The sequence below is a fragment of the Passer montanus genome, unplaced genomic scaffold, assembly GCF_014805655.1.
Source record: "Passer montanus isolate IOZ18808 unplaced genomic scaffold, ASM1480565v1 scaffold4, whole genome shotgun sequence".
In the NCBI taxonomy this organism is placed as follows: domain Eukaryota; kingdom Metazoa; phylum Chordata; class Aves; order Passeriformes; family Passeridae; genus Passer; species Passer montanus.
In genome coordinates, this window is record NW_024368818.1 from 6,084,170 (window position 1) to 6,108,250 (window position 24,081).

The 24,081-nt window shown below is 39.9% G+C and overlaps 1 protein-coding gene across 2 annotated transcripts in view; it reads right to left on the reverse strand.

Annotated features, from left to right (window-relative positions):
- Nucleotides 1-18,818, reverse strand: part of ZC3H12C (zinc finger CCCH-type containing 12C) — a 43,920-nt gene extending 25,102 nt beyond the window's left edge. Inside the window, exon 1 of one of the 2 annotated variants that reach the window (XM_039718418.1) lies at nucleotides 18,738-18,818. The gene's annotated coding sequence lies outside the window, so the exon portion shown is untranslated. Of the gene's footprint in view, nucleotides 1-18,441; nucleotides 18,567-18,737 lie in introns of those variants that run through there. The other variant, XM_039718417.1, reaches the window with a different exon arrangement.
- Between the last annotated feature and the right edge of the window lie 5,263 nt (nucleotides 18,819-24,081).

The window sequence follows — 24,081 nt, forward strand, 5'->3', positions numbered from 1 at the left end:
AGATATGAGTCATTTAGGAAGAATGGAAGAAAGAAGTTCCAGTTTTCTGGACTTCATATACTCTCAATATCAGATTTTCTTGAGGAATTCTGCATAGCAGTAGTTATACACAAGTTAGTTATCCATTTCATCACAAACATTACTTCAACACCCTACATTTAAAGGCAGATTGCTACCTCTTTCCCTTACTTTGTTCTTTGAAATGGCAATCTTTGCTAACTGCTTCAATAAAGAAAATAAAACATAAATTATTTCTCATAAATAAAAATGGACCATATGGACCAATTGTACTGCAAGGTTACCATGAAAAAGAAGAATTTAAATTAAGGAAAGACTATGAAACAAAGAGTTCTTTCACACTTCCATCTTGTAAGGCAGAATATAAAGCAAGATATAGAGACAAAGGACTTGAACTTAAAATTTCTGTCAGCAAGCACATTAACTCTCCAATCCCCTTACAGGTGAGCATTTCAGACTGATGGGGTATTTTTAATATCCAGTGTGCTTTCCTCTTCTTGCAATAGATTTGAGAGCATGCACCAGAGAAATTAATCCAGGTTTACAATTAGAGAGAATCAAACAAACAGTCCAATCCGTGGCTCAGTAAAAGTAGATTCTATAGGCAGGGAGTGCCAAGACATCACCATTGTGGTAGAGCATTCTGGTTATGGGACACAAAAATCTTACTTTACCTAAACATTTCTAGTTAACATAAATAAATCTTATCTATCATCAGCGCTTTCATCTCCAACACCTTAATCCCAGCAAGGCCAATAAGGAAGACAACAAAGTTTTATTTAGAACTTATCTTGTTACAAGGCAGTAGGGCTGTAATTCTCAGGCAGTGCATTAATGAATATTGCCTTCTCGTAATGCAAAGCTTTAGGATTTCAAGCAACCCAGAGATTAAACACAACAATAATTTAGGAAATGGACCTTTTCACAAGGTGATTTATTAACTAAGATAATACACTTCATAGCACAGAGGTAGCAACAAATCACAATATTCCAATAAAAAGATACAGTCAAAAAACCAACACTGTGGCCTTCACAGAACTGACACACACACACACACAAAAATTAAAACAAATCGCAAACAAGCAGCCCCTATTGGAAGCCAGGCTGCCTAGCAACCAGCCTCCAGTTGCTAGGATGCGCTCCTTTAACATACCATCATGAATACTAGCACAGCCAAAGAATAATTTGGTATGAACAAAAGCCCATGAAAGAGAGCGGGACTTAAGTGCGTCTGGTTTCCCCTCAGAGAACAATGCAGCTGCCAAACCAATCTGGAAGCCCCGACATCATTGTTCCACCAACCCCACAATCTGCTCTGACTCGAGGAAGTCTAGTTAATGGGCAATACTTTTAAGCTGGACTGAAAAGTTGAGCTGGCTCATGTACTGCTGCTGCAGAATACAGGGAGATAATGGGTCACTGCCTAAATCCGTGTACTGTGAAATGTCATTTTAGTATTGAACTAAAAGTGAAGGGAGGGTTTTTTTGAAGGGGGGGAAGAAGAGTTTGCATATTAACAGCATCAAATACCAAAAGCCTGAAGTGCATAGATTAGACAGAGGATTTATTTTTTTTTAGTGTTGGTTAAAATAATACTTAAGTCATTCTCCAATCACTTCTTTCTTGAAGTTTAAGTGCTTTACAGCAACTACAATCATAACACCCTCCAGTGTGATTCAAAGAAGTCACTAGCATATGAATGTGTCTGAAGATCAGGCATTATATGAAACGTACTTTAGATGATTTGCACATCAACTGCATATGAAAAATGACCGTAGCCTGAGCTTGGTCCATTGTTAGGAATATATACATAATCAGCCTCACATCTATCTGCTTTAATTTCCCTGTCAATCTCCATTATGCTTCAATATATAATTGCTTGTTTTGCAAAGAACTCTACTGTTTTTCAGAAGCTATTTAAAGAACAGAATAATAAAAGCAGCAGCTTTAACATCTCCCACAGATAATATACAGTCATTATACTATTGCTTTAAAAGCATAGTTAAAATTGTATTTGTACTGTAAATCCAAAGCTAAATATTCCTGAAATAGTTTTGCATAAGCAGTACACTATTCCTGGCATTTGGCCTAAACACTGAATGAAAATTGCATTTATTTTCAGAAAAATTTTTACAATGCCTGGAAACTTTGCATATCGTATTTGTGGCCAGTAGCATGTCTTAGAAACATTACACTTTGGAGCTCCAATCATGATATCCTTTATGAAGTTCACTGACTAGAACCATGAAAATCAGATGTCACTGTTGAATGCTGCTGATTATTTTGTCTTGGTTTGGTTAGTGAAGAGCAACATGCCAGGCAGTCAATTTGAATGAATGTGTATTCCAAATAAACACTAGTGTACCTATGTACAGGACAATGAAGCTCATGAAAACCAGAAAAGGTCACATTTATCTAAGGAGCAACAGCAGCTAAGAATTCCTTTATTCACAAGGAGCTTTTATTACACACATATGGTTTTAAAGTATGCTGACTGATACAATACAATATAGCTAAGAAAAGCATCTACTATGAATTCTGACTTAAATGAAAGATAAACAAAAAACATCAAAAAAATTCCAGTCATTAAAGTCTTCCCCTTTTAGTTATGCTCACCACAACTCAGTAAAAGAATGTGCATTTATGAGAAGGTTAATAAAACAGGTAACTCCCAATTTAGACATATCTATGATAACATAACTTTTAAACTGTAGCCTATTTGAAACAACAGTACCACACACTGTGTTCACTGTTAAAGGCTTAAAGTACTGCACATACATTTATCAGGTATAAATACAACAATCCAGATGAGCACTTCATTATAGAAGTATAATATTTTACCATTTCTTAGAAGTTGCCACTATTTTCCACTAGCCATTAACAACAATCAGCTCATCGGTTCACCTCCACACAAAACAGAAATATTTCTCAAAGGGACGTGGGCTAGTAGATCACCTAATCTTTTACTGTGTATTCAGAATACTTTCCACTTACAGTTGAGCATAAAAGAAGTAATTTAATGCAAATTTAGTTCACAGAGGAAAATAGCAGAGAAAAGTAATGTCATGTGGCACAGTATAGAAGAAAATGTGTATTCTCAAAAGACCATCAACAAGTTTCTGAAGATACAGTCTACAAGGAAAGAGTTCAACATGTTTTCACATAGGTAGATTTTTTCTAAGTCTCCTAAACACAAAATGTAAAATATTGAAATCATTTTGTTGGAACACTCACTGCTTGTCACAAACAGAAGTGCAGAGTTGATCAGAAAAGAGAAAAAAAGAACGTATCCTTTATCCAAATGATAAAGATACTGCAACAATACAAATAAAATAATGAATATGTAATAAATACCTACTGCTGTAGTTTCTATGTATTTAATTACCATTGTATTTGAGCGAGTGCTGTTGTCTGCATCATTCTATCCAACAAAGGAGGGATGTCCCATTGAACAGATTGGTTAATGCTCTGGGGCAACAGATGTCTACTGGAACTGCAGGAGACCAGCAACTGGTGGCCTGCCCATCTTCTGAAAACTTTCAATAGACTCATGCATATGTTCACACAATAGGGCATGTGGTAGAAATGCAAACCTCTTTTTAACCCTTTTATATGCTCTCTTTCCCTCTCAACTGATATATGAAGGTCTTTGTTTTGGACTTTTTTTTTTTTTTTACAGGATCCTTGGAACATAGGCTCATGTGTGAGCACACAGTGTTTGTTCTTCAGCCTAACATCTAAACTCAAAATATAAACCAAAACAGATTACAAACTTTATAAAAACAGCCAGACTAGATCTGACACACTGATAAGTGGTTTTAAAAACACAAAACCTTTGACTGTAACACATTCTTATCTGAGAGCACCCTCATGCTCAATCTTACATGTCAGTCTCTTCAGATAGCCTATAATGGAGCTCTTCCTACTTCCACAAACATGACAAATTTCACCCAAGGTGTGGTACAATGGAAAAGGTGTCTAATTCTGTTTTTCATTCTAAGAGCTTTTTCTACTAGTCACAATTTAAATAACAGCTTATTTGCAACACAGGGTAAATACCTGTAACTTAGAAGTTGAAACCTCTCCTTCTCCCCATTGGGCTAGAGAATTCATTCTGTTGATGGCTACTCCTACCATTTTCAAATTTCTGGGAAATGCACCATTTCTGGGAAATGCACCATTACTGATTCTTTCAAAAGTTCCTGAACAGAATGCAGTGTGAGTCAATGCTCTTTAATATACTTAATCTTAGCACATAACTGTTTTTCTATCCCTTTTTTTTCACGAGACACCCAAAGTGTGCAAATCTCAGCTGACACGCAGGCTAGCTCGTTGTCCAAATGCAAACTGATAAGGCTGCAACACCAGAAAGGTGAACCATCCCGTTCGTGCAGAGAGAAGCCCCCATACTTACGTTGGCTGGAAAACACACAGACATTGGTTTCTCTTAGCTGTTCCAGAAGCAACTCCTTAACACGATTTCAGCTGCAGACTTCAGGCAAGCAAGCAGAACAATGAATGGACGAACAGATGGACCCGCGATGTCTTTGCTTAACCTACTACTGAGCGGCCGCGGAGCCAATCACGGCCGGCAGAGCTCACAATTAGTTGGCTGGGCAGATGCAAGGCAACCTCCCCATCCTGCATCAGGTTCGGAGGTTTCTAAGATAAGCAAGTTGATGTCATTCTCAGGGTCTGCCCCGGGCAGCATGTGTATTAACGAGGGGTGTGCAGCAACAATAGGCCATACAAAAGAGACTAGCAGGCAGCTGCTGTATGAGAGCCAGAGTCATTAGGGAGCAGGCTGCCAACAAGAAACACCTGGCTTGGGCAGACTTCAGCTTCTCCTCATTGTTTCTAATTCATGAAACAAAGAAAAGAATTATTTTTTAAGTAGTAAAAATTGTGAGTTTTCTATTAAAATATATCAAGGAATACAACCCCTTCTATTATGGAAACAAAATGTTCTTTGTAAGGAAAAATATTAAAGAAAAATAAATCTATCAGGAGCTATTGTAGTCCCTTTTCTTGTTAGCAAAATTAATCATAGTGGTATAAAGCACAAGGAGCCCACACTAAACACTGAAATGCATTCAGCAACTGCATTCTGAATTTTCTGGCACTTTTCTACATTAGTCAATAATTGCAACAAACTTGCATTTACACACAACTCTAAGAGTACTTGTGAGTAATTTCAGTGGAGGGGGTGAAAGTGTTTAAACTAAAACTACATAATATTAATATATGGAATAATGGATATTTTTAAGGAGTTGGAACATCAGACCACTTGACAGAAAGGAACTACAAACCACTCTTTTGTTCTGGAGTCCCTTATATTGGTTTGCAACACAATTGCTTTCCTCTTTTACTTTTTCACAGATCGGTTCTAGATGCCAAGATCTTTCCATCTCTTCTCGATGAGAGAATATTTGAACAGAAGTCTGGAGCTAGGCTATAGCTTTTATTGCTACTATTTTCAATTGAAGTAATCCACACAGAAACACAAACTCCAGTGCATATCTCCCCTCACTGCCCAATATTTCCATTGCCCAACAAAGACATTTAGCAACATAATTGTAGCAAGGTTTGATGCTTGATGAAAAAAGGTGGCACACTGTGGACTTTCAAATAAGAATTTGCTACTGCTGATAACTTCAGCTGAAGACAGGTTAACACACAGAAGGAAGAGATTCTGCATTTGCAAATGTTCATCTGAATGACTACTAGAAAAGCGTATTTACTGAACTTCAGCATCATTACATGACTAAAAGCAATAATGAGAAACACAGAGCCAGCTGTCCTCCTCTGCTTGTGAGGACAGGCAAACTGCTGGGAAATATCTACTGTGATTTAACAGAAGAAAAGAAGGAGAATAGGTTTGTTAGAACTGTTTAGAGTAACTTTCCAAGCTTTATGTGGATATTAAAGCAATTCAACACAGTAAATGAAATTACACACTGTCATGCTATTACAGTGATGCACCTATCAGGTGCCCAGATATTAAACTTCAAAGAAGAAACCCCAACCACAGTTTCTCCACACTGTCCATTAAACACTCCTAAAAACAACTACTAACACCACAATTTTGGAGCTTTTGAGTCGGAGGCAGGAGGAGACTCCACACTAATTTCTGCCACTGTGAACACAAAGACTGAGAGAAAGCTACCCACGAGCACAGTGGGACGCCTGATCCCCAGCACTGGATTAAGCCTCTTTGCAAACAGCGAATAAAAGCAGTGATCTGAAAAAGCTAATCAGTCCCTGCTGTGGTATTTAGACTACCTCAGTTGCCAGTATTGGATAACGTTAAGCATATTAAAACTTCTGTAGGCAAAATGGGAAGCCAGTCCAGTTCACCTATGTCCAAGAACTGCACTTAAATGCAAGCAGGATCACTTGGCTAGTCATTTGTTATCTCCCTGACTAGAGCCAGGTATTTCTTTTGCAATACAGAGATGCTTGCTTTGCAGAGACACATATGATACCCTTCACATACATCTATAACAGAGAACTCTGTGGCAGAGAAGTGCTGTACTTATGGCTCTACAACCACAACTAGTGCAAGTGTATTGCTCAGGTTAGAAAACTGCCTTAAAAACAATGCTGTTAGAAGTTCACTAGTAAAGACCTGCCCCCTCTACATCTTCAACAGTAACAATAGGAATAACACCCTGTTTTGTGTACCCCCAAACTCTCCACATACCAATGCATGGCTTCAGGGAACCAGGGATAAACTTTAGTTGCAGATTAAAGTTCATGTAAACACCATGCTGCAGCACTATGACCAAAATGAGAATGGATGCAATCTGAAGACTTATGTCATATTGTTAAATTTACAGAAGATATTCTAGTAAGTTATAATTGGGTGAATTAAGAAGACTTATTTCTAATTAGTCTTCTAAATTCTAGAGGAATTTTCTATTTCTATCTTGTGCACAACATCAGTTACTTAAACCAGATGCCTCTTCTGGAAGCATCTTCTCAGCTCTTCCCTAAAAGAAGGTGGGTTGTTGAAGGTTTAGAAGGTGTCAGATCACCCTATTAAATCATGCTCGTGATGACAGAAAAGCACTCATATTAAGGCTTATCAAGTACATGAAGCTTCCTTGTGGGAATGATGAGCTCACCTGTATGAAAGACACTGTATGAAACAGCGGGGCTGTGCCATCACATCTGTGAAAGGCAGATGTGCCTAGGAGCATCACCAGAAGGCACAAAGCAAGCACTAGGTACACAGCACAAAGGGACAAAGCGAGTTCTACTTTTTGTGCTAAAACCTCCAAATCCAATAATGAGTTCAACAGCTTCCTATTACGATACTCAAAATACAAAGAGGTAGTAAATTAAATCCAGACACAGCAAATGTAACAGCTCCTTCAAATTTCTGGTCTTGCAAGATGAGTAAGCTATAAAAACCTGTATTTGTGGCTGCTAGGTATGGAACATTTTGTACAGTGCTTATCAGGTCCTTAGTGCCACTTGATTAAACAGCAGGCCAGCACAAAATCCTGAATTGCCTGGAGGTGATGGGCTTGGAGACTCCATGGTGGAAGGAGATTTCAGAATGGCACAGTGCAAGGGGATGGGATGCTGCAGAGACAGACCAGGGTGTCTCTTGGTTTGGGTGAGGGGTGGGAAGCAGAGCATCCCCTTTTTCCTCCCCCCCACTGCCCAGTGTGGTGTGAAAAGCACACATGGAAGGGCCAGAGAGACCAAAGGGGGGAGAGCTGGAGCAGCTGGGAAATTCAGACAGCAGAGGCTGAAGATATTAGGGAAGCAATACTATAAGGCAGAAAAAACCCTTTAAAACCCTCCAGAAAAGCTGCTAGTTCCAGTCAAATCTTGTTGTTTCAAACACATTGAAAGCAAAGCCTTATTTAAAAGCAAATTATTTTATGCAAGCATACAAAAATGGTCATTCTGTAATTCCAGTGGTATTCCTGCAGTAATTAGAAAGACAATTTGTCTCATTAACACGTTTCAATTATTTTTTATTTTACAACTTTGTACTAAGCCTCCTGTAATAAATGATGTTCTTTGCAAGAACACACTGCACAAGTTAAATCAATCATGTACCACTGCACTTATGAAACAGAAATTAAGGTTATAGACTACAGACAAAACTCAGTCCAAAAAAAGGTGAAAAACTAATGTTTACTGTTGGACTTGGGAGCTGCAAGGGAGATGCTTATCTTTAAAATTACAAGGTGGCAATAAAAAAAAATATTCTTTTCAAGTTATATGAAGAGATAGAATATCTTAAGTAGAACACTTGAAAGAAGTTCACCTAGTTTTGAGGAGTGGTAAGTGGTGCTCTAGACTGGATCTACTCATAGCCAAAACCAGACAAAAAAGCGACCACTCTACAGCCATACAAAGGACTGAATTAAATGACCTCTAAAGAGTGCCTAGAATTCAGAAAAGAACTGGTATTACGATGAAGATGAGTAATGTTTTGCCTAGAGAATGACGAACCTTTCAAAATCACCATATTTTAAAATAAGGTTCAACTGTATTTTCAAATGCAGTGCAATTGCTCTGTAGAAAAATATGCACTTTTAAATGCATTAAAACAAAGTGATGAGGAGTTCTTTCACTCTTTGAAAAAAGACTAATCTCTCTCTAGTTATCCTTAAAATTAAAAAAGCAGAGATGCATTTTCCAGCAGGGCATCATCGTAAAAGAAGGCCAGAATGTCTACAGTTTATACATACATATAATCCCATTAGATCATCAGTATATTGGCTGGATGCAAGACCTGAGCAAACCACTGCAACATTTATCAGGATGGTCTCTGAGGTTTTGAAGAGAAGTGGAAAACCCCAAGTGTTATCATAAGTAGCGATTACTTTTTGCTAACCATGGGTAAAACAGATCCAGTTTTCATTTTTCTGCTGGTAGACAAAGCCAGTGACCATGAGCTGTTCATCACATGACAAGGCACCAGCCTGCAGCTGCACAGTTTGCCTACATGAGGAGCCCGAGGCTTGAGCCACAGCAGCCAACTGCACAGAAAGCATAAAGCAACATTCTGCGACACCAAAAAACACCGGCATCATCCTCACTACTACACTGAGATGTAGCACCTGAAATTAAATACACCTTCTGAAGCAAATTTTAATTTTAAAATTAAATAGTTTTGATAATGTGATGAAAAAAGCCTCCACTGTTTACCTAAGAGGATGATGATTTCCTCAGTACTGTAACTTACAGATATTCACTGTAGGCATGGATTCCTAAGATGTGCTCCTTTCAGAGCGCCACAGATTCGCTGAAGTTGGAAGAGATCTCTGTGGGACATCAGGTCCAACTCCCCTGTTCCAGCAGGGCTACCAAGAACCAGGTGCTGGGCCCTGTCCAGGCAGCATCTGAACATCTCCCACAATGGACACTCCACAACCTCCCTGGGCAGCTGCCAGTGCTTGGTCATCGTCACAGTAAAAGTGCAATTCCTAATGTTCCGGAGGAATAGTCTGTGCCCACTGCTTCTGGTCCTGTCCATGGGCACCACTGAAAAGAGGCTGGCTCTCTCTGCTTTGCACACACCCTTCAGGTATTTATATGCATTGATAAGAAACCCACAAGTCTCTTCTCCAGGCAGAATAGTTCCAGCTCTCTCAGCCTTCCCTCCTAGAGGAGATGCTCCAGTTCCTTCATCATCTTTCTGGCCCTTTATTAGACTCGCTCCGTAACTCCACACCTCTCTTCTACTGGAGGGCTCAGATTTACCTCACCAGTGCCAAGCAGAGGGGAAGGATCACCTCCCCTGCCCTGCTACACAGCCCCTCTTAACACAACCAGGCCACTGCTGGCTGCCTCCAGCACAATGACATACAGCAGGCTCCAAGATTCCCCATCTTTAAGTGGATGCTCCAACTCAAATGTGGTTAAACTCCAGCACAAACATACAAGCCACTGTAAGCACACCCGCACAAGCACACCAGGGCATGCACACAGATGGACAATCCCAGAAGTCTTGTTTCCAAGGGCAGTAAGTCACATGTCCAGAAATTCTTGGGGGGTTTTTTGGGAATAGACATAAAGTTCTGCTGAAAGTATTCAGGGGTTTGCAAGCCAGAAAGCACTGAAACCCCCTTCTACACACTAAGGTGGCTGTTGGGCAACTGCTGTCATCAACACCATCTCATAAACTTCAAGTGTGAAATGCACTGCCCATTTCTGCAACAAATGGGGGAACGGTGCTTACTTTAAGATTGCAACTGTTTATTTTATTTTTTAGTTTTATTATTTATTAATTGAAGGAGACACTGAGCTACAGAGCGTTCAAGGGGAAAAAAAAAGTTTTCACCAATACACACATGTGAGATTTGATCTCCTCCCACTTCCAGAAAGAGTCACGTTGTCTGGATGCTTTCTGAGCATGAAAATTTGAACTGTCTAATTAACTTTCCCTGTGACAATACTGGGTGGCCAGACAATGCCTACAACTGTACAAAGTGTATACCATCATGCTTAGCAAAGTACTTTTATTCAAATTTGTTCTGTCAGAAGAAAATCCTCTTACAAAACTAACACGGTTATGCAAAAAAAAAAAAAGTATTCTCTTCATTTAATTACACTTAGCTCGTCAACTTAATATCTTTTATCTGTGCCACAGACTATTGTTAAGAGTTTGAAAGGTTTGTCAGAGGAAAATAGGCTTCTCAAACTGTCTAGAGACACGGCCAGGTTGTGTTTCAGGCCATGTTCCTGGCAATAGAGCCCCATAATCTCCAGGGTTCCTGGACACAGTTCAAGGTGTTGGTTGGACTCTGTGTCGCCCTAAATGGCTTCACAGTGTTATGCTTATTTGAGACACAATTCCTATGCCTGTACCACACGGCTGCAGTTGTCTTTTTGGCCTGGAGCCTTCTGCAAGAGAGCTGCCAGCAGCGGATTTTCTGCACGACTTTCAGCCTTGCCATTTACTCTCTACTGGGATGAAAGAGTCAGAGAATGTGTTAAGGTTCAATTTTTTACCCGGATTTAGTAAGCTAACAATCAGAGAAGACAGAGATGATCATGTGGTTTGTCGAGAAATACTTAGCACATAACTGTTTCTTTCTGAGGAAGCTTTTAATAGACCTCACAAGTGGCAACAATAGCCAGATCTTACACAAAGTGGGTTACTGTAGCTGCAAATCAAAGTTCCAATGAACTCAGATTCTTGGAAAGAAAGAGAATAGCTGCACAGAGGTCTGTCTTATTACCTGTCATTTAAGTATAGCTCTTCAGATTTCCTGTATTCCTGAACTCAGGAAAGACCATCAGAAAGTCTCCACACTGAGCTACATACTGGCTTCAAAATCCTAGTATTTTACATGTTAATGAAACAGCTTGCTCATGTTCTATAACCTAATACATCAGAAAGAGACAAACTGTGTTAGTGATTTCACATAATTTTTCCAGCTATTTGCAGTCTCAGAGTCATTCTGGGCTCAGAAGTCCAGAGCTTTTAAAGTAGTAATTAATATTGCTGACCAAATTTCCTTGTATTTAGTTGAAAAGCCAGCTATATTTTAGACCTGTGCATTCATGCACACATTTCTATATTAGGCTAATATTTTGAGCCCTTCTGAGACTCCAGTGCTCATACTTTGCTCTTCAGAGTCCTTGTCATGAAGTTAGATCTGATAAAGACATACAAATGGGAATACTTCATTCAGAACTGGTGATGCTATTAACATTTAGTATTAAATAATTTAGTTTGGAAGGAATCTCTGGAGGACAACTAGTCCAACAACCCCCCCCTTCATACAGGGTCAGCTATGTGTCTTTTTCTTTTGAGCATTTCCAAGGCTGGAGACTCCACAACTTCCCCAAACACCTACCCCAGTGTGTAAGTATTCTCATGCTGACATTTTTCTTCATCTTCAGCCACAATTTCTCACTGTATCTTGCCAACTGCTGCCTCTTATTCTTTTGTTACATGCCTCCAAAAAGAGTACATTGTCTGTAACTGTCCAAAGCAGTTACAGAGCTGAAGACAGCCATAAGATCCCCTTTGTCTTTTCTTAAATAAGGCTGAACAAACTCAGCTCTCCCAGTGTCTCTCCTTGTCACACAATGTACTCCAGCCCCCTAATCAAGCCGGCTGCCATCCACTAGACTGCATGGCAGCATCTTCTCCTGTCCTTTAGAGACCAAAACTGGAGTCAGTGCTCCAAATACAATTTCACCAGTGCCAAAAACAGGTAAATGATTACTCCACTTGGCCTGGTGGTGATCCACTTGCTAATATGCCCTATCTAACCTTATTATCTATTTCTGCAACATATCTTACACTCATCAAGGGATGAAGCTTTGTGGTCCACAAAAGGACCCCATGTCAGCAGATGAACTAAACTCTATTTACAATGCCCACTGGAGGTGTCTGTTTTCAGTCTGCCCACTACAAACATTTTCTCATCAGAAATCTCACAGGCATAATGATGAGTGCATTCAAGCTGCAGATGAACAATTCAAACTGCTCACAGAAGTAGCAACAAAGATCAGCTTTAAGATGATGATGCTTACTTCACACTAATGAGTTAGCTTATCTGAGGTTTCTCTTGCAACATATGTATATATCAAAAGCAAACTGATTTGAAACATACTAATGTCCAAAATTTATCAAGGCATTACATGTGAATTATAGAGTCCTACCACAGCCTTATAAAACTTTGAAGCAGCCAGTTTTATGAACAAATCAGATGGCAGACTATCACCAAATGCTGAATAATACTCTCTTCTTAGGGAGAGACCATGCACTCTACCAACACCATTAAAACTTATCAAAGAACAATTATTCTCAGTCCTGAAAAAAACTGGCTGCATAACTTCACAATGCAAACACACACTACGTCACTGTGAGATCTGTAGTTTAGCTTCTCCTAAATGATCAGGCAAGGGTGGTTTACCAAGTTTCACTTACAAGCAATGTCCAATTCAGAGAAGACGGCAAAGAGCTCACACAAAACTCGTGACTTTGAATGAGCCCTGGCAGTGAGGTCAAGCTCCAGGAAGTGAGCACTAAACACATTTAGCCACACAGTCTTTTGCTAGAACCAGATGAAAGTCCCATCAACGTATGCATGATACCAGATGTTATTTTCTTCCACAGAACAGCTACAGTAAAAAGCTATGAAAAGAGAAGTGAACAAGTGGCTGGGGAAACAGTAGCTGAAGCAGAAAACTCTGATTTTAATCTTTCAACCAGAAAGCATGGGCTGTAGCTCAACAACTTCAAGAAACCCAGACTGTAATCCCAACAGTGACAGTTCCAGTAACTCTAATGAGTCCAACTCCCAGCTCGGCAAGGATGGCAAAAGCCTAGCTGGCAACCCAGCAAGAAAGGCAGTACAAACCCCAGAAGCAGCTGCTACTGAGACTTGTGAACCCAGCTGCACAGCCCTGGGCACTTGTACATCACAGTCCTTCCCTAGCAAGAACAAACCATTTCCAGAGGTGTATCTAGCATTACAGATAGCATGTATTGGCACTATTGCTGAAGGAAAAATCATCTGAGGTTTCCGAATTAGTTGAATGTTTTAAGGTGGAAAAAAGGTGGTTGCTGCAAGCTATGAGGCTCTAAGGCTCTACACTAAGGTAAAGTTGAGATCTCCATGTAAGTGTTTATGGCACTTATAAGAGAACTGTGTCTCATCCATAATGAAGCCATGAATCGAATCTGGAAAGATAGATAGCTCAGCATTTATATATTAGCTTTACAGATGACAAAGGATTGAAGAGACCTGTTGAGAGCCAAAGCACCAACTATAATGGCAAATATGAGAGCAGAGAAGAAGAATGAGATACCAGATACTTACATTAACAGTTTAAAGAACAAAAGTAGACTAGGAAAGTAGCTTCTGCCAAAAGAAATGCAATTTGTCCCTTTTCCAGACAACCTCTGCCAAACCACCAAATTTCATTAATCCTAAGATAAAAGGTCTAAGTCATAGCAACACTGAAATTTTCAGTTCATCACAAAACTTCAAAGCTTCGTGGGACTGATTCACTGATTTCACAACTTAGCACATTGCTTTTTACAGCTCATAGGGGAGCATGGCTCACATTTAGTGAATTATCATGTGAGCTTCTGTCAAGCAGTAAAGGGCTCAAGGATTTTACTCCTTAAGATGCTCCCCAGACTCTGAACTTTACCTACCCACAGCAAGCAAAATGCTTTTCAGGTATTTGCAATAACCTGTGTCACATTTACTGAAAACCTCCAGCTTCACTGATTCTCCAGCCTCTGGCACTCCTCTGCAACTTTCAACCACCTCCCAAGACATTCCTTTCATACCAAAAGAATCTACTCTATTTCTTCCATTGGGAGGATTAATAACATCCATTAAACTTTTCTGCACTCCTATCTACTGAATGTCTTGCCCCTCCCTCCTCTCTACCCACTCTTTTCTCAAAATACCAACCTCTCATAAAGTAAAATCCCTCCTTCTTAACAAAGCTTTAGTCTCCTCATTATCCACCCTGAAGAAAACTGTAATTTGAAGCAAGAATACATTTTAAATACTTTGTATAATACTGCAGAAATTTTATGCAAAGAACATCTTTATCCTGGAAGAATTTAGAACCAAATCACTTTGGTCTAAAACAGAGGTATTGGGAGCTACATTTATGAGCACATAGAAGGTTTCTACATTTAAAGGACAGCAGAACCTGGGAGGGTCTAGCATTTTATTCTGTATCCATCTACATGTACACACACGTACATATAAATACATAAATAGACACCCACACTCCCAGGGAGGAGGATAACATATGTCCAATTTTAAAGTGTTACCCTGGTATCAAATCAAGCAAATATTACCTTAAAATGGTCAAGCCATCAGAAGAGGTAGTCTAGTGCTTGCTGTGACATAAGCCTGGAAGAATGATGAATCTTACAGTTGCAGAGGGTGAGCTACGTTACCCCCCAGAGGAAACTTTGAAAACATCTCGTCTGGACCTTTTGGGTTGGGAGAGTACAGGTGCAAGTCTTAAAATTGAGGTATGCTCTCAAAGCATTTTCATTCATCAGCTATAACTGAAGAATGAATGGCGCTTGAGTTTACCAAAGTCCTAAAATGATTCTTTAATGGGCAGTACAACAGCCTAGCAGAATGTGAAAAGTCGGTGTCAAATGTCAAGCCCAGCACTTCATGCTAAGGAAAAAGCAATTTGGATTTTTGGCAGTGCAAGCTAAGCTTTTTACATAAGACATGTGATCTAACCTGAAGTAATCAATCCTGATAGGTAAAAGAGAAGTGCCTGGTTCATCTAAGCAGAAAGCCCCAAGGTTATGAAAAGCTCCGTCAATTTCTACTCACCACTAAACAACTTGGTAAGGAACATGCTTTTTGACAGAGCCTCAAGCTGTTACACATTTAAAGATGAAGACCTTTTCATAGGAAAATCTCCTCTAGCTCTGGAGATCTGCCTATTCCACAAGACATACAGAGGAAAAAAAAAGAGACAGTGAGGAGAAAAAAAAAAAAAAAAAAAAGATTAAGAAAAGGGAGTGCGGGAGAGGGGAAGAAGAGGGAGTGAAATGCCTCATAACTCTACCAGAAAGGCAATTATGAGCAGATTACAATTGATTTTCTATCTATTTTCTGACTGAAAATAACTACAGTTTGAGGCCAGGAAGTTAGAAAAATTACTGATTCTTATTACACCATCTCACCTTTGCTGTTTTATAGTCTACTTTTAACATATAATTTAGCAATTAAAATGAAGTGTCAATTCATTCAAGCATAAAAATATGGGCTTGTTCAATTAATGGGTTTCTTGATTCAAACATATGGTAGAAGTAGTACATTTATTGTAAATATTTGGCAAGCTTGGAGACATGAGGCACTTTACACATAACTAGACATGATAAGAGATATAAAGCATCACCCTACAACTTCAGTCCTAGGACAGAAATGATTCAGTCTCTTCACAGAAACAACTCAATGTGGTTTTTGTACAACATCTGTTTCTTACAGTAGCTCAGTTTTCAGTACCCCAAGTCAAAAAACAAGGTGCAATCACCTCGATCATTAATAAGGCCGCTGGCTAGCTCCCATGGCAACAAACACTATGGAAATGACTGAATGATGAAATATCTCTTGAATAACTTAGAAAAACTCTTATCTGTGACTACGTAGCTACATGTGAGACATTGCTTCAGAGAACAGCAAAAGCAGCAGAATAATATTTACAGAAGAGGAAAAGCAGAAGTTTTACATCACACATTTTCTACCCTTCCTCCTAGTTACTATAAATCTCTCTCCCTATTATTTACTACTGTTATTGCCTCTGAGGCATTTCAGTTTTTAAGAATTATTTAAAATACAGATTATGAAGAGATTGATTATTGAAGGCTGAGGCTACCAAAATCTAGATTATGATTGGTTTTAATTAAAAAAGAAATAAAGTACAATTAAGGAAAAAGTAATAGACTCTTTATTTCTCAAGGGCAGAAATTTTTAGTAAGTGGTTCAAGACAGAAGTTAGGGAGATGATGCAGAAAATACTAAACAAGATTTTATGACTCCTGTAATGAAAGAAATCCAACTAAATCACACATCTCTTTTCTACCAAATTTGCTTAGTTGTAGTTGCTTAGCTGTAGTCATTTCTGAGTACAACCAAAACTGACCTAAACCAAATAAGTTCCTCATTTTACTTCATACTCACTTTAAACAAAGTGGAGAAAAATCAGTTCAAAGAGTATTTTCAACTGCATGTAGTATGTATAAGACCTCACAAAATAAAATTTCCTAAGGTTTTTGATTTACCTATGTAAAACTGAGCAGTAAATATCAATAGGTTTCATCAAATATCTAACTGCATCTCCAATATTTTCAAGTCTCAGCAACTGCAAGCCTAGTTTTCCTCAAAAGTATCAACAGCTCTGGAACACCAACAGTGTTTTTAAAGGCTGGTACAAGCCAGAGAAGCAGGCAGCGAAATCACTGCAGCAGAGTGTTGTTCAGCACAGCAGTCAGCATGAAATGCACAATCTGCACAGATGAGTCAAGTCTGGATAATCCCTTCATGCTCTCTCAGGTTGAGAGTATGAGGTTTGTTTTTAAATTGCATACCTTCAATAAACTCCACTTCTCTGCATTCACATTTTAAGGCAATATTTTTTAACGTGTGTTTTGATTTGCAGATGTGTAAAAATACTGTTAGTGGAGTTTTGTCTATCAGGACCTTATAAATAATAACTGTCTTTTTAAAAGGATTGCAAATGGTAATGGTAATCGCAGCTCCACTGGGTGACTGCTGCCCAGAAGTCTGGTGTAGTAATAAAGGTGTAATAACCATGGTAAGATTTGTAGAGTGATTAAATACTCCGAACTGGTTCAACTACATCCATTAGGAAAACACAAAAAGTAAGTTTTTGAATTTTCAAGAGTAAGTGGTCTAATTAATAAAGAAAGAAGAGGGAGCAGAGAGAGAAAACAGAAAATTTTCCCCTGAATTCCCTAAAATAGTTGCAAATGTGTTTTACACTGACATAACAAATTGTCTTTAAAATGCCAGCATGCTTGAGTGCAGATTCATTAATGACAGATTACACTCTGTTGAAGTGTAGTACCACCCTGGAGCATTGTCAGTTAGAAAATTCAGTTCACTAAGATGTATCTAATATAATCCTTGAAGAGTCTTATTGTCAGCTCACTGGCTTACTACATAGGCAAATGCTACATGGTAAGGAGACAGTGGAAGAGGAAGTACCCTGCCAGTTTGAAAACTCAGACATACTTGAATGGTTTATTTTCCTTCCAGATCAAAAGACCGTGCTACTGCTATCTTAAGTATGTTGTTAATTGCATAACCCCAAGAGCCGCAACTATGAGTTATGTCTCCGCTTTGCAAACACAGATCAAGAGGACAAGACACAGTAAACACGACATTTCAATACATCTGCTGTTCAAGAAATGTAGCCTGCCGTCCAGTGAGATGCATTTACTTAACCCAACTTCTGGCAACACTATCGCTTATTTCGCCCTGTCAGATGCACCAAACCGGAGCCAGGCACGGGAGCGTGAGCCCGGGCCAGGTCCGGCTGCAGAAGGTGCTGCACAAGCACAGCCCGGCGGAGTTTCCTCCCCCGGGGCATTACAAAATAGCGTCACCGCTCCACAAATACAACCCTACACGCCCGGCGCTACTCAGACATGCCTGCAGAATTACGCCTAAAACACACAGGTGATTGAAAATTAATTTTCACGAGAAATTACGGCTTAGAAGCCACAGCCAGATCTGAGAATAGTGAAACCAACACATATTGCGGTTCGGTTAGAGCAAGCAAATTATGCAGCCTGTCCTCTCGCACAAAGCGGAGGGAATAAATCTACACCCTCCTCACAGAAATATTAAAAACAAAACAACCACAAAAACAACCTCAAAAGTTAGAAGCAGGGGAACGGCAGGGTAGGTAGAGTACCTGAAACAAGTTTTAATTCCTTGTCAGGCTCCCGGAGCGCGGTACGCGTGTCCCCGGGCCGGCCGCAGCTCCGGCACGGCCGCGGGCGGGGCGCGGCGCGGCGGGCGGGCCAGCCCGGGCCGCCCCTCGCCGGGCACGGCCGGAGCGGGCGGACGGGGAGCGCCACGAAACCCGGCGGGGAAAGCGCCCGGCCCGGCCTCGGCGGGTGGCGGGCAGGCGAGAGACACGGCTCCCCCCCCGCGCCGTGAATTGCCAAGATTGCCCGCTGCCCCCCTCCCCAAACGCCGCTACGTTACCGGCTGGGGCCAGCGGGCAGGGCCTGGGCGGCGCGGCCTGGGCAGCTGGTCCTCCGGCCCGGCAAAGGTCCTGCCGCCATCGGAGACTGCCTGCCGGTGCTCACGGGCGCTCGCTGTGCAAGTGTCCCCGTGCCCCAGCGCCCCGGTGTGCAGGTGGAGAGAGGGCGGTCGGAAAGCTTTTCGCCAAGGATCACGAACTCCCTTTGTGCCAGAGTTGGGAGAGACCTTAATTTCCGTCCCGTGTTCTAATTACGAGATGTTTCCTCCCACCCCGCAGTTACTTTTGTGCAGTTGAAGTAATCTACCTCTCACCATCCCACCCAGCCTTCTGTGCTTCTGCCGAGGCGGCTGAGCGCCAGGAGCTGCTCAGAAGATATGAATGAAAGTCTGGTGTTGTGATTACGGCTTGTAGCTGATGGAGCACATCGTATACAAGATAAGACATACAGCCATTGCTACACACAGGCTGCAAATGTGTCTGTGTGTGTGTGTATATGTATATTTATGTATATATATATATAATTGTTACCCACTGCTATTCTGCTGTTGGAATTTATAAAAACCTCTTCTGGTACCCACCAGAAAAGGGGCTAATTGAAATAACTTTTCCATCCAATTTGCACAAACTCTACACAGAAATGTGAGCCCAACGTGCCACTTTGAAGGGATTATTTTTTCAATAAAATGTGATATATTTGCCTCATCAAAAGACTGTGGAGGGACAGGGCTGTGTTGCTTTCCTGCATGTTTCCACAAACCCTCCCTCTTAGAGCTGACATAGCCTGTAGAGTGACGTCATGATTTTGTTAGTTTGACTCATTCATTACAAAGTCTGTTGAATTTTTCAGTGGATCTCATCCCCATCCTAGGCAAGACGGTTCAGTTCATGATGCAAAAGGCCACCTCTCTCCCCTGGCTAGTTTACTTAGCTGTATGGAAGGAATTTGAGGCCTCTGCTTCAGAAATTAAAATGCTTGTTCCCTCAGTCCCATATGCTGATGCTGTTTCAGAGCCAGAGTGGTGTCCAAATGTGACTATGAATATTAATTTAATAGGAGAAATTGTTGAAAGAATGAGACACTTGTAGTGCTACTTTGCTGCTTATTATGGAAGCCGGTGATTGAGGAGCATATGAGTCAGTTAAAAGCACTGCAGTGCTGGAGAAAATGATTCTCAATTATCAGAGTAAGAGAGAACAGAGCAATATGGAATTGATTTTGAAACTACTTAAAATCACAAGAATTTCACATTAACTTCTTTTTCTTGGTATACTATACCTCCTCCTGAGTTTGTCTAAAGGGTCTTTTTGACCTCATCTCCTGTTTAGAAGATCTTGTGATTCTGTAAACCTACAGTACATTGTGAGTGATTAAAACATGCCACTCATAGGCATCATTACGTCTGCTCAAATGGGAGGGCTACTCAAAATGAAGAGAGCTGCTTGATGTCACTGCACTGCTCGTCAGTAAAACCTCATTTCCTCCTTATTGCCTTAGGAAACAACTTGCTTCTCAATTTAAATAGAAACAGGATTCTGACTTGGGGATCAGAAACCAGGATTTTTCTGTTCTGTGACCACACACCCACGATATGGTAATAGTACTTTTGAAGGAGGGATTGTAAGTGTTAAAGGTCTTGGGATAGGACAGCCAGAGGCTGGGGATTTATATGCTTTCAGAACTTCCCGCATCTCTTTCTTCCTTCCCCGTTTTACGTCCCCAGTCATTCCTACATCACTGCTCTTCACGTTTTGCTGAAGCTCAGGATTTCTGTGGCTTCGTTAGGACTTTCACAACACTTTCCTGGTCAGCTAATGAAATAAAAAATTGTTAATAAATGAGAATGTACTCTCAGGATTAGTCAGTACTTAAAAGCAAGAAGAGGGAAAGTGGGAGCAGCTGCCCTCTTGGGAAACCAGAACCTCCTTCGTTTCCAGAATCTGTATTGGCATAACTACAACGTAATATACAATACCAAAAGTTTATAAACAATACTTTTTCTGTAAAACTGATCTTCTGTGTTAACTCTGATTTCCCATATCTTCCTTACCAATCTCTATCAAGTCAAACTTCCATTAACAGCTCTTCATTATTTATCTCTCTTCTTAGTATAAGAAATGTGCATTCGTCTTTTCAGAATTTCTTTACCTCGTCAATTATGTTGTGCAGTTCAGCTATTTTCCATTACTTGAATATTTTCTTACTCAGACAGGGAATGGCTCTTTTATTCCTTCAGTTATCCAATGCACTGGCCAGCCCTTCTAATTGAACCTACTCCTCACCCTCTCAGGCTGGGAAACCTGTGTTTTGTGCTTCTGTCCACAACAACCTGCTTCTAAGGTAATCCCCCAAACTCTCTTGATCCACCTTGTGCTTGAGACTATCAGATATGCCAGAGCAGATAACTGATTTCAGCATAATGTCATCAGTATCAGTGCCTGTTGCTTTTGTCCTCTTAAATAACTGCTGCTTTACTTGAAGATCCTAAACATTAAGTGTAGGTTTTGTTGATTTTCTGCATTGGTTGTTTGAATACCTTTGGTAGGTAGACACTTATCCTTTCCTTCCATTGAAGCACAATTATGATGCCTGATTCCAAACTGACATCCTTGAAATATCCAGATGGTTTGTCAGCTCTTTGTTTAGCCTTCACCTAGCATTTTAAAATCTTTTTTAGCCATCACATTTTGTCCAGATATTTTTTCATCTGAGAATCTTGTGCTGTTTCTGCCATTATTTGTGTGGAAAAGCCTACGTACTTATATGACAAAGCTGCTACAACAATGTACATTTTGTTAATTTATGTTACCACAGCAACTGAGTCATGCAAAAATGTAGTGTTTCATTGTTTGGTATTGCACTTTGGCATTCTGATAAAAAGCTAGGGGAATGTAGTCTGTGTGCAGCTGCTATGGAGCTGGGTCTCAACTAGGTAGATAACTGTGCCTACTGAGGAGGTATCAATAGCTGCTGTCAAAATGGGCTTACCAGGTAGGATCCTGTAGGAATCTAAATCCAGTTCTGTTCAGTTTTGTGAGAAATTGCAGGCATGCTGGAAGAGGGGATTAGGATTTGACATGTAGAAAACTGGTCTAGACGCAGGTTGGGGGAACAAAAGCAGTGAGCCTAGACAGGTATAAAAAATCACACAAATTCAGGAAATGAACAAGGGGTGAACAAGTAATCTTCCAGAAAGGAATCTGGAGTCTACGACAAGTCACAAGCTGAGTATGAGTCAGCAATGTGTTTTCCTGGCAAAAATGGTAAGCATTTCAGAAAGATATAGATGTGGGGAGAAATCTGTGGGCTCTGTGCAATATTGGTAGGACGTCAGTGGAAGGGCTAATTTCGTGCACCACGGCTCCAGAGCTATGTGAGCCAACAGGAGTCAGTGAAGGGTGGTCAGAGGACTGGGAAGACTGAGGAAGCTGGAGTTGTTCAGCTCCTAGAGTAAAGGAGGCAGAAGACAGACATGCTAAGACTTTTCATATACTTAAAAGGCCATTGCAAAGAGAAGGGGAATCATCTATTCTTGGTAGGTAGGGTAAGATGTAATGGACTTAAATTGCATCAAGGAGGAAAAGCTTTTCTAATGGTAACATTAGTGAGGCACAGCTTTATATCATGGGGTGTAATGGTGGCTCTGTTACCGGATGTCTTTAAGTACGTACTGGACAAATATTAAGTGCTATTGATCTGGCATTGGAGTTGGAGGATGGACTAAGTGACTAATCAAGCTCTGTTACAGACCTATTTTTCTGTGATTACATATAATTTGAGGCTTCTCATTAATCATTGTTTCTTTATCCAGTCCCATTGTACATTCTGTTTTCTTTTCAAGTCAGATCCCTCATCATCTCTCTGTTCTCTGAAGGACAAAAGAATATTTTGTCCCTTTTTTCTTTCTGTGTAGTTAAAGGCCAAAGCTTTTCTTGTTTTTTTGGTAGCCCACTACAGACACAAACTGATGAGTTACATTGCATTTTACTGCTGAGATAATGATTATAATTACACGTGAGTCAAACATGCAATAAAAATTATTTAGGTGAATGTTGTTAGTCTGTACAGACCTGTTCTACATAAACTGTACAAAATGTTAACATAAATCTGAGATTCTCTATTCATATACTAGAAAAAATTACTCAATTCATAAAATGTTACTATATTCCAGACCAATCTAATGCACGTAATCCCAAATTTGCTGATATACACTGACAAGAGCCCATAAAACAGTTTTTAATGTAAACTGTACTACGTTACTTTTTTTTAGGCATGATTTAATTTTGAAAAGTCTTGTATATTTACAAAACTCCATTCACTTCTATATTTCAGTTGAAAATAAATAGCTTATACCGAGAATAATTGGCATTTGTTTACTTGGCATATCTGTTCAATGGACAACATTCCTGATAGGTTTTTTGGGGTTTTTTTCTGATCATTACTTTTTTTCTAAAAACTTTTGTATTTATAGCCTTAAATGAGCATCTCTGTCAGAGCAGACCCATGTGTGTTTTGGGCATAAAAAAAGCTGTTGCAATAAATGCCAATGCTAAATGCTTTATTTGCTGAACTTTTAAAGTGAATGCCCATCAGAAGTTTAAACCTACTCTTAAGGAAAACTTCTCAACTGTACAGTCATTTTATCCTGTCAGAGAATGAGAATTTTCTTTCTGTAATGATTTTTTCTGAAAGATTAATAATGTGCTTTTCTACACAGAACATGTATCACCCATGTACCTGTGCTGATACACATAGTCCTAGGTGATGGGGAAGAAATAGGTGGGGAAAAAGCTGACAAAATTTCTCAATACTTTCTACAAAAGTATTATAATACTGGATTTCTCAAGGTCATAAAACCTAAATTCTAAAATGAAGAACCGTTGGCTTCATGTAAGGCCAAGGATATTGGAATTGCAATGAAAATGTCAATGTGGCTGATAGAAATACATATTAAGAAAAGAATAGGAAACATACAATATCATTATGCCCTTATTTATGGTGCTCCAGTTTTTTAATGTCACAAGCAGTTCTTGCCTTCACATCTCAGAAGAGATACAGTAGAACCAGAAGAAAGTAATATGGATAATCAGGGATATGGGACATCTTTTCCCTGAAGTGTGGCTGAACAGACGGATTCTTTAGACAGAAAAAAAAACCAGCCAAGAGAGGGTATGAGACCAATCTCTAAACCATGGATGGCACAAACCCCATGAGTTATCTGTCACAACGCAAGACTGCCACAACATGGCTCCATCCACACCTTTCTGCTTCACACCATACTCAGCCCCTTGTAAAAGGCTGCTTTTACATCTCTGCCTAGGATTAGGGTTCAGAAACCCACAGAG